Here is a 10651-nt window from a genome sequence, read left to right as displayed (position 1 = left end):
TGACGGCGGATCCCAAGCCCCTGTTGGCTTTTTAATTCTCTTCCTCGTGATCATGTGATGTGAGTCAAGATCATGTGATGGGAGCCATGTGACCGCACATGCATTTGTTTTTTTGTGACGGCCGGTATTCAGCGGTGCCCCGCGCGCACGAATCCGCATGGAAAACAAGACAGCGAACTGCCGAAGTAGTTGCTCGCCGGTCGCCGCTGCTGCAGCAACGCCAAGAGGAAAACAATGTTTCCATTTTTTTTCGTGGGGGTTCTGCGAACGCGACCGGGGACCAAAAGGAGGCCGTGGCTTCCTTTCAAGACGGCAGCGACGTTATTTTCTGGAGCCCTGAAAATCATCTTTGGTGTTACCCGAACAAAACTCTGAACTTTTTTGTTTCGGACAAAAGAAGAGTCTGAATTTTATTTCAGTGCGTTTTCCAGCCCATGCCTGGCCCAACCTTTCGCGATAATGAATTTTCAGCAGAGCCCAAAACAAGAACATACTCGATTCCTGTTCATTTCCTGAGCTGCTGAGACATACAGCCAATTATTACTTTCTGTTTGCGTGTAAACTTGATCAGTGGCAGTGGTACATGTACATACAGTTGCAACTTTATACATAACTTTCATATCTACTTTCTTTTTAAAAAAACTTTCATATCTACTGTACGCTAAACACAAATAGGTGCAGCAAAACCCAGATATACCACTGAGCAATGGAGCTCTGCAAGGGCGTCACCAAAAACTTCCCTCAAGCGGCTTCCTGCTGCTGCTCTTCACTCCCACTGCTGCTGCTGGCGCTGGCTCTCGTGGTACCGCCATCAGCTGCCAACTCTCCACCGGGTGCTCCAGGGGCGCCGTTCATCTGCTCTGTTGTCACCACGGTGGGCTCAGATGGTGTCGGAACATCAGTACTCGGGTGACCATCCACTGGCTGCGACTGCTGCCTTGGAACAGACCTGGGCTGCCGGATGGCCGCCGCAGCTTCCGGCATGATGACACCTGGTGGCTGCGGGGGGACCCAGCGGCGCTGGAATTCCGCTGCAACCGCTGCAGGGTCATCAACGGCATTGCCGGCATGGTGATTCAAAGAAACCCCTTGGTAGTTCCCCCCGCAAACCGAGGTTCTGTCGGTCATTGCTCATCTGGGGCTGGAATCCGTACCCTGGCCTCTGCACGCGCTGCTGGATCACAAAATTTCAAATTTAAGGCAACTACCTTCTGCTAAGAAATGGAACGACACATGATTCAGTGTAGTCTTGCCACACAATTAGTTATGTCACTCTGCTATAGGGGCAACAGGTTTTATCTACATTATCGCTTTCCCCCGGCTTGTCAACTATAGGATCTTAAGGTTGAGACTAGTTCACTTATGGTTTGATTCTCCTTAGCTAGTAAGTTAGTAAGATTGGCCAGTAGTAGGTTGTGGTCTACCCGTAGTAGCTTGGTCCATCTTTATAGCACAAATATGGCACTCCTAACTCCTAAGTGCTTCAGCATGATCCCAGGATTACCTCAGTGTAAGATCCAGAATATGATCTATAAGTGGGTTCTGCAGGCAATGGCATGAATGAATGCCTCCCTGTTCAAGATAAACCATGAGTGAAGACATAACAAGTGTGACAGACCAAACCTTTGTCTGGGAGTTAAAACAAGTATCTTTGGTGGGTTCACTGTGAGATGGTAGCTCAACACAGTTCTTTACCTGGGTCAAAACTGCTGTTTGGTGGTGTTGGATACATGTTAGTTTGCTACAAATAGAAACATTGTGTGAGATAAGAAAATAAATATAAAGTTTTTTAATACTGCTAGAAAGGGTTGGTACATGCAAGTCTTCAAGTCGTACCTGAGAAGCCCTCCCTTGATAGTCAATCGGCCCTACACAGAGAAAATAATATCAATATGGTGAGAGAGCCGTCTGCACATAGCTATTTAAAGCCTAAAGTTCAATAATTTATTCATATATGGTCCAGAACTACAGGGGGTTGAAATAAGCATAACCAGATCAAAATTTACAAATGATTCACCCCAAAATGCTAATATAAGTAAATTATCTCTGCAGTTCGGTATGATGCATCACTCATTAAGTTTGACACTGACCATTCCATGGTGCAGGCTGAACATGCTCTTCCAATAGGTTGTATTGTGAAAACCGATTCTCCCTGATATGATTTAATAAGGTCTCATTCAAGGATTTAAACACATCTACTTGTGACTCAAATGCTTCTGTTAACTTCATAAGTACCTTCCTATCTGTAAAAAAGAGTTAAATCATTCAGATAACAAAATTCAAATAACAATGTATATTGTACTGTCAAATACGATAAATTATCAAAAACAAATTCTGGAACCTTCATCTTTTGAAGCAAGCACTTCTTGGTTTGTTCTAGCTATATCAGAAAAGGCTGATGCAGAAACGTTTATGGCTTCCCTAATTTCTTCATAGAGTTTGCAAGTGAGTTCATCCTTCGCATTTTCATCTTCAGCAACGACTGTACGGGTCCAAGATTTTAGACTAGGGATGAACCATTTCTGTGAAAAATTTACATGGAAATAAGTAAACTATCTGAAATAAATTTCTAAATAAGCTAGCACCTCGCATAATCACCAGATGTACCTTGAGGGTTATGGCAGTACAAGCCCCCAAACCAAGAAAAAGACCTGCACCAAGGAGTGTGTTGACCCAGCTAAACTGTGCCTTCGTATGTGGGGAAATAGTTCCAGCAGTGATAGAGCCAGTAGCAGCTTGTGGTTGTTCCGCATAAGGTTGCAGTGCAACAGATTGGTTGTGGTTGTTTGCTGGAAGAATCAAAGAAAACAAGACAGTTACTAACAGCAGAATGCATCCTCACTTTTTCAGTATATGGTATGATTCTCAATAAAAAGTTAGGAGTAAAATTTATAAACTATAAAGGGCGTACCCAGTGCCGTAGGCTTCCCGCACTGTGCGGGGTCTGCGAAAGGGTTGTTTTTAAGCCCCAAGCCTTACCCACACAAATGTGCAGAGGCTGTCATCAACAAAAAAAAAATCATAGTTAGGCCTATCCCAAGCCCGGGTAAAGAAGGAGGGTTGTGTTAAGGCTTGGCGAGCCAACGTAAAAACATTGCCACTCTTATGGAGATGAAACCCAAGAGAAAACCATTGGGGCGTAACCCTCTTAGCGACGCGCCATATCGGAACCCGGATATGGTGTTAAGTGAGCAAGGGCCGGGTCGTCACCCTCGTGGCGCGCCGTGTCTTGATCTGGATACGGTGTCAAGTGAGCAAGGATCGGGTCGTCGCTTCCTCAGTGGCACGCTACATCGGCGCCCGGGTGTAGTGAAAAGTGAGCAAGGGTCTTTGCATCTGACTCGGCGGGTGTGAAGGGCAAGGAAGCTAGTCGAGCCAACTATGATTCGTCTAGGTAGTTGGAACGTAGAGTCCCTTACGGGTAGGTTAAGAGAGTTAGTTGATTCAGCGATTAGGAGGCGTGTAAATATTCTATGCGTTCAGGAGACTAAATAGAAGGGCTAGAAGGCGAAGGAGGTAGAGGATACTGGCTTCAATCTTTGGTACACAGGAACGACTGCAAATAGGAATGGAGTGGGAGTTTTGATTGATAAGAGCCTCAAGGATGATGTGGTGGATGTCAGAAGGCGAGGAGATAGGATCATCTTAGTCAAGCTCGTTGTTGGTGACTTAGTCCTGAACGTTATTAGTGCTTATGCCCCCAAGTAGGACACGATGAGAGTGCTAAGAGATAGTTCTGGGATGTCTTAGATGACATGGTTAGAGCTGTACCTATTAGGGAGAAGCTTTTTATAGGAGGAGATCTTAATGGTCATGTAGGAACCACAAACACAGGGTTCGAGACGGCACATGAGGGTTTTGGTTTTGGTAGCAGAAATCCGGAAGGGGAGGAAGTCTTAGACTTTGTTGTAGCTTTTGACCTAATGCTAGCCAACACTTTCTTTCAAAAGAGAGTCTCACTTAGTGACCTTCAGTAGTGGCCAACACACTAGTCAGATCGACTTTATCCTCACAAGAAGAGAGGATAAACGAGCATGCTTCGATTGTAAGGTGATACCCGGAGAGTATGTAGTCTCCCAACATAAGCTGCTGGTGGCCGACTTTTGTTTTCAGATGCGTGCTCGTAGGCCTAAACAAGCCAAGATCGCAAGAACGAAGTGGTGGAAGCTAAAAGGGGAGATGGCCGAGGTATTCAAGGGAAGAGTTATTGTGGAGGGCTCTTGGAATGAAGAGGGAGACGCAAACTACATGTGGGAGAAGATGACGACCTGCATTCGGAAGGTAGCTTCGGAAGTTTTTGGGATGACCAGAGGGGGTGGGTGCAAAACTAAAGACACGTAGTGGTGGAACGAGGACGTCCAGAGGGCTATTAAGGAGAAGAAAGATTGTTATAAGCATTTGTTTCTTGATAGGAGTGCAGATAATATAGAGAAGTACAAGGTGGCAAAGAAGATCGCAAAGCGAGCTGAGTGAGGCGAAGGGTCGGGCTTATGAGGATATGTACCAACGACTGAATACAAAGGAAGGAGAGGACATCTATAGGATGGCGAGGGTGCGTGAGAGAAAGACGAGGGACTTCAGCCAGGTTAAGTGCATTAAGGACGATATGGATCAGCTCTTGGTGAAGGAGGATGAAATCAGACTTAGATGGCAAGAGTATTTTGACAGACTATATAACGGGGATAATGAGAATACAACTTTTCAGCTGGACGACTCTTTTGATGACACCAACATGCGCTTTGTGAGGAGGATTCAAGAATCTGAGGTCAAAGAGGCGTTGAAAAGGATGAAAGGAGGTAAGGCGACAGGCCCTAATGGCATTCTAGTCGAGGTGTGGACGTGCCTAGGTGATATAGCGATAGTTTGGCTAACAAAACTTTTCAACCGTATTTTTCGGTCGAACAAGATGCCTGAAGAGTGGAGAAGGAGTATATTGGTGCCGATCTACAAGAACAAAGGGGATATTCAAAGCTGCACCAACTACCGGGGAATTAAGTTGATGAGCCATACTATGAAGCTATGGGATAGAGTTATTGAGCATCGTTTGAGAGGGATGACGCGGGTCACTATGAACCAGTTTGGTTTCATGCCTGGAAGGTCAACCATAGAAGTAATTTTCCTAATAAGACATGTCATGGAGCGGTATAGAGAGCAAAAGAACCTACACATGGTTTTCATTGACTTGGAGAAGGCTTATGACAAGATACCACGGAATGTGATGTGGTGGGCTTTGGATAGGTATAAAGTCCCAACAAAGTATGTGGCCCTCATTAAGGACATGTACAATAATGTAATGACTAGGGTCTGAACAAGTGATGGTGACACAGATGACTTTCCGATTAAGATAGGACTACATCAAGGATCAGCTTTGAGCCCGTATCTTATTGCCCTAGTGATGGATGAGGTCACAAGAGACATACAAGGTGATATTCCTTGGTGTATGCTTTTCGCTGATGATGTGTTAGTTGATGAAAGCCGTGCGGGTGTGAATAGGAAGGTGGAGTTGTGGCGGCAAACACTAGAGTCCAAAGGTTTTAGACTTAGCAAGACTAAAACTGAGTATATGAGGTGTGACTTCGGCACCACTCATGAGGAGGGAGATGTTAGTTTGGAAGGCCAAGTAGTGCCCAAGAGGGATATCTTTCGATATTTGGGATCGATGCTACAGAGAGATGGAGATATTGATGAGGATGTTAGTCATAGAATCAAAGCGGGATGGATGAAGTGGCGCCAAGCATCTGGCGTCCTTTGTGACAAGAAGGTACCTCAAAAGTTAAAAGGCAAGTTTTATAGAACGGCGATTAGACCGGCAATGTTGTATGGTGCGGAATATTGGCCTACAAAAAGGCGGCACGTCCAACAATTAAGTGTTGCAGAAATGCGCATGTTGCGTTGGATTTGTGGGCATACAAGGATGGATCGAGTTCGAAATGATGATATACGGGATAGGCTAGGGATAGCACCAATTGAAGAAAAGCTTATCCAACACCGGCTGAGATGGTTTGGACATGTCCAACGGAGACCGCCAGAGGCACCAGTGCATAGTGGTATCCTAAAACACGACGGTAATATGAGGAGAGGCAGGGGCCGGCCGAAGTTGACATGGGAAGAAACAATTAGAAGAGACTTGAAAGACTGGAGTATACCTAGAGATTTGTCCTTAGATAGGAGTGCTTGGAAAGCCGCGATTCACGTGCCAGAACCATGAATAATGGTTTTTGTTGGGTTTCAACTCTAGCTTACCCCAACTTGCTTGGGATTAAAAGGCTTTGTTGATGTTGATGTTGATGTAGGCCTATGGATACATCAAGATATCAATATTTGAAATAAGTTTGACAAGTGCTACACAGGAAACAAGAGCAATTGCAATTGATGAAATGAAAGAACAGTGAAGTAGCTTCGTCAAGCAGAAACAGTTACTGTAAGTTTCATGTGTGTTGTTTGTTTGTCAGTTATCCTACCAATGCTTAGAAATCTTCAGTGTGCAGGTGAAAAGAAAATTTTGCAAGATCAAGCTTCAATATGATTTCTTACAAAATCTGATATGTTATTTTGGTATCAACTTAACAACGATAGTATACTGATAACTGGGACTTTTTATAATCAGGAGATCCAAACAATACAGATCAGAAAACAGACACGCTGTATCTAGAACTATAGACTACCTTGTTGCAAACCAGCAGATGCTGTTTCAGTTCCATTTGACTTAGGGTCCTACAAGGCATTAAGTTTGTTCAGAAACACTTGATCCGCTTATCATCCACAGTAAACAGTAGGGGTAGCAGGAAAATAAAATCTTACAGGAACCCTACGAAAGGCTTCATCAATTTCTTCATTTGTAAGGCCTTTCTTTTCAAGGAAGGACCGCCTGTGGAATACGGGAGAACCCTTCACCTTTGGATGTGAAAGAAACTTAACAGCATTCTGTATGTAATCCTCCCTCATCGGCTGTGGAGCTTGAATTACCAGATTGTCGAAGGATTCAGTCCCACCAGAACCATCTGCAGATCCAGAAAAAAAAAGAATGTACCATTATGTTTTGAAAGCAGTGGAAGCATAATAAGGCTTAAGCACAGTGAGCCGTAAATAAGAGAACAAACAAACCCTCAGTTTGTACGTAGAGTTGAACAAATTATTATAACAGTCTGGTGGGAATAGGTTTTGTTAATTTTCCTGTAAAAACAATTTCTTTCCCCTTTATTGCCACGCAAACCCTTGCCAGCTGCCATATGACACTAAACCATTGTTAAACCAAGGTCTGGATGATTTGTGCACCGATTTGGTTAGTCAAGGGATTGATTTGCACTAATTAAAATGTATAAGGGATGAAAATCACCCCTTAATAATAGTTAAGGGATGAAAAATAATAAAATATACTTTTTCCTTATGTTTATCACCAAATTACTGCAGTTATGCTAACCTTTCAATTGCTGTGACCTCTAGGGTATATAAGCCCAGGATGCACTGTTTGTCTTCTAAGCTGAACAATGAAAATATTACTGTTTCTTATTATCTGTTCTTACTTTCTTTTCTAGCATAGAACCCTAGTTCATCTACCTTTTATCTGCACTTTATCTCTGCAATTTCTTAGTTCTAGCCTACAGTTTCAGCCCGCGGGAATCCATTCTCTGTCGACCAATTCGATGAATCCTTAGTCTTTTACTCCCTCCAGCCGGCATCCTCAGCCCGCAGTACCAAGCTGCCGGATTCCACCAACGCCACAGGCACCATACCCTCGCCGCCGCTAATACTCGACGAGATACCCATAAAATCCGCATCAGTGTTACTACTTAATTAATCAGGGAGAATTGAGAAATCAATCCGGCACTGGAGACCCCACGGCAAGGAAAGGCCACGGCTTGGCACAAGAATCGCACGGAGAAGAGAGAGAACACCAAAGCTACTAAGGGTTCTGAGCTGTTTTCAACAATTGACGAGAAAGGAAAAGGATCTGACCTTGCGGCGCGGAGCTAGGAGGCTGCTCCGCCATCGGGGAACCTCACTGCGCGGATGGGCGGGTGGAGGAAAGGCAACTCTCGACTCGAGGGACACAAGGACGACGCCGACGCCGACGCCGTGGGTATGTCAGTTGTCAGGGCCTGTTTGGCAAGCTGGCTTGAGTTAAGACCCTGTTTAGTTGGTGTAAAGTTGTTGATTTTGATACCGTAATATATTTTATTATTATTTGATAAATAATACCTAATTATAGACTAATTAGGTTTAAAAGTTTTATCTCGTGCTAATCAGTTAAACTGTATAATTAGTTATTTTTTCAGCTACATTTAATGTTCCGTGCATGCGTTCGAATATTCGATGTGACGGTGTTATCGCCATAAATTAACAGGATTAATTTATGAGCCGAAAGCAAGATGAGCTTAAAGCAGAACACTAAGAAGGCTTATAAATCGGCTCCTGCGTAAGCGTCTGGGCCACATGGGCCATGTATCCTTAGATTTAGTTTAAGATTAGAGATAGAGTCCGATCGGGACAAGATTAGTTTAGATTGTTTCTCAAGTCTCCGTACTATAAATATGTATCCTTTGTTATTCGTAAAGGAGAGCGTCATCACGTCTCGCAAACAACAACTCTCGGCGCATCGCCACCCCTAATCCTAGGGTTTCATCCAAGTAAGCGTCATGCTGCCCTGATCGCTTCTTGCGATCAGGGCAGTATTGTTCTTGCTTTTACCTTGGTATTACTCGTACTGAAGCGTTTTTTATGGCGAGTAGTACTAGTTATCCTGATGTTCGTAGCATGGCTTTTAGTAGATCTGTTGTGCTTCGTTGCTTATCATCTACGAATATCATGTTGTCTCTGTGCAATCACGTTTCAATCTCATGCTAGTTCTTATCACATAGAATTAGTTGCACAGAGGCAACACCCTGCTTCTTTTATGTCTAGTAGATCTGATCTGTTATGGTTTGCTCTTATCTTAAGAGTTTGCGTAATATCTGCTAGGTTAGGCCTTGCAAACGGATTGGATGATCCGGTGGTGTAATAGATGCTTTATCTTAGCCTTGATAGGGATTGTTCCGGGAATCGGCTCTTGCTAGTTCTTAGGCCTCTGTTTTGGGTTATGGTTTAGTTGTCTGTTATGTTCATTAGACCTAGTCAGTGTAGGATGTTCCGATCTAGCAGTGAAGCTATTACCATCGTGGATTAGATTAATTAGATTTAATTGAAGCAGCTTTATAGTTATTTGCTTTATTCATCAATATCTGGATGCAACAGATCCCATCTGACACCGGGACTCGATCGGCTCTTTAAAGCCGATGCAAGAGTCGTCCCGGGGAGCCGACCACGGCTCGGACTTACATTTATACGTGTCTTTGTATGCAGGAAACTGTTTGGAGCACGTTCGCACCCTCCTGATCGGGTATAGGTCAGGTGGCACGCCTGGCTTTCCATACATTCTCCGGGCGCGTGACGGAATTGCGGGCTGTCGACGAGGGAGCAGTGCCTGCCAGCGCCCCGGCGACCTCCCGGTTCTTCGTGTTGCCTGTCGCTGCTCGCCGGTGGGTTTCGACCGACAACACATTCTGGCACGCCTGGTGGGACCCTTCTCGGCAACAACGTTCATTGCAACAATGACTAGACCTCAAGAACAAGAACCCGCTCCCAAGCCCGTCACGTATGAAGAGCTCCCTCCTGAACACAAGAAGAACTACGACGAGATCAATGCTCTGCTGGAAGCCGATCTCATCGGCTCTTTTGAGAAGACCCGCAATCATGGCATCAGGTGGAAGGGGTTCTCACCAGAAGGCGCTCTTGACAATGTAGATCTGTCTGTGCCATCGGAAGAGCGCACTAGAGCCCTGCGTCAGGAGATGAACTACATGGTGGCCCATGCGCTTCATCGGCACTCTCAGAGCCTGATGAACGAGCTCGAGCGCATGGCACATCGCGTCATCCAGGAGATAATCAAGAACCAGTACTCTCCGTCGGGACCAATCCTGGGGTGTCACACAGAGGAAGCTGCACTGCATTCTAGATCGGTATTGCCATTCTCATTTGCGGCTCCAAAACCGCAGAGCGCGTCGGTCTACGTCGTCCACAAGATCGGCGGCGATCCTGGAGAAGGCCAGTTCCTCACCGAGCCACCCAAGGAGATTCCGCACGGCTACACATGCGCTTACATCCCTGACAGCGTCAATCCAACACGCGCGGTGCAGATGGTAAACCCAGGAGCTTCTGGAGCAGACGCAGAAAAACAAGCGTGGCTGGCAAAGTACGCTACTGGGCCGAGTGCTAAGCCATCGGCCCCAAGAGTTCTTAGTGTGGAGCAGGTCAGTGCAATATTGAGAGACCAGTTCGGCATCCTGCCCAAGAGGAAAGCGATCGGCTATTCCAAGCCGTATCCAAGTGACTATGACTTGATCCCACTACCACCCAAGTATCGGCTTTCTGAGTTCACCAAGTTCAACGGGTCAGAAGGAGCTAGCTCCATCGAGCACGTGAGCCGATACTTGACGCAGCTTGGGATGATCTCGGTGTCGGATCCGTTGAGGGTCCGGTTCTTCGGCCAATCTCTTACAGGCCCGGCTTTTGGATGGTATGCATCGCTGGCTCTGGATTCAATTTGAACTTGGAGGCAGCTTGAAGATCAATTTCATACCCAGTACCACTCGGAGGCTGCTGAAGCTGGAATTGC

General features: G+C 45.4%; 1 long non-coding RNA gene and 1 pseudogene across 1 annotated transcript; both read right to left on the bottom strand.

Annotated features, from left to right (window-relative positions):
* Window positions 1-491: 491 nt before the first annotated feature.
* On the bottom strand, window positions 492-8102 carry LOC120706257 (annotated as a pseudogene).
* LOC120706258 lies at window positions 3625-6656 on the bottom strand. Its single transcript, XR_005688236.1, has 2 exons — window positions 6147-6656; window positions 3625-6052 (listed from the first exon to the last, which is right to left on the bottom strand). It is a non-coding gene; the product is annotated as an uncharacterized LOC120706258 (long non-coding RNA).
* Window positions 8103-10651: the final 2549 nt, after the last annotated feature.

Source organism: Panicum virgatum, chromosome 5K (assembly GCF_016808335.1).
Source record: "Panicum virgatum strain AP13 chromosome 5K, P.virgatum_v5, whole genome shotgun sequence".
Taxonomy (NCBI): domain Eukaryota; kingdom Viridiplantae; phylum Streptophyta; class Magnoliopsida; order Poales; family Poaceae; genus Panicum; species Panicum virgatum.
Note: the sequence above shows the minus strand (reverse complement) of the source record. Positions and strands in the feature narration are given on the sequence as shown.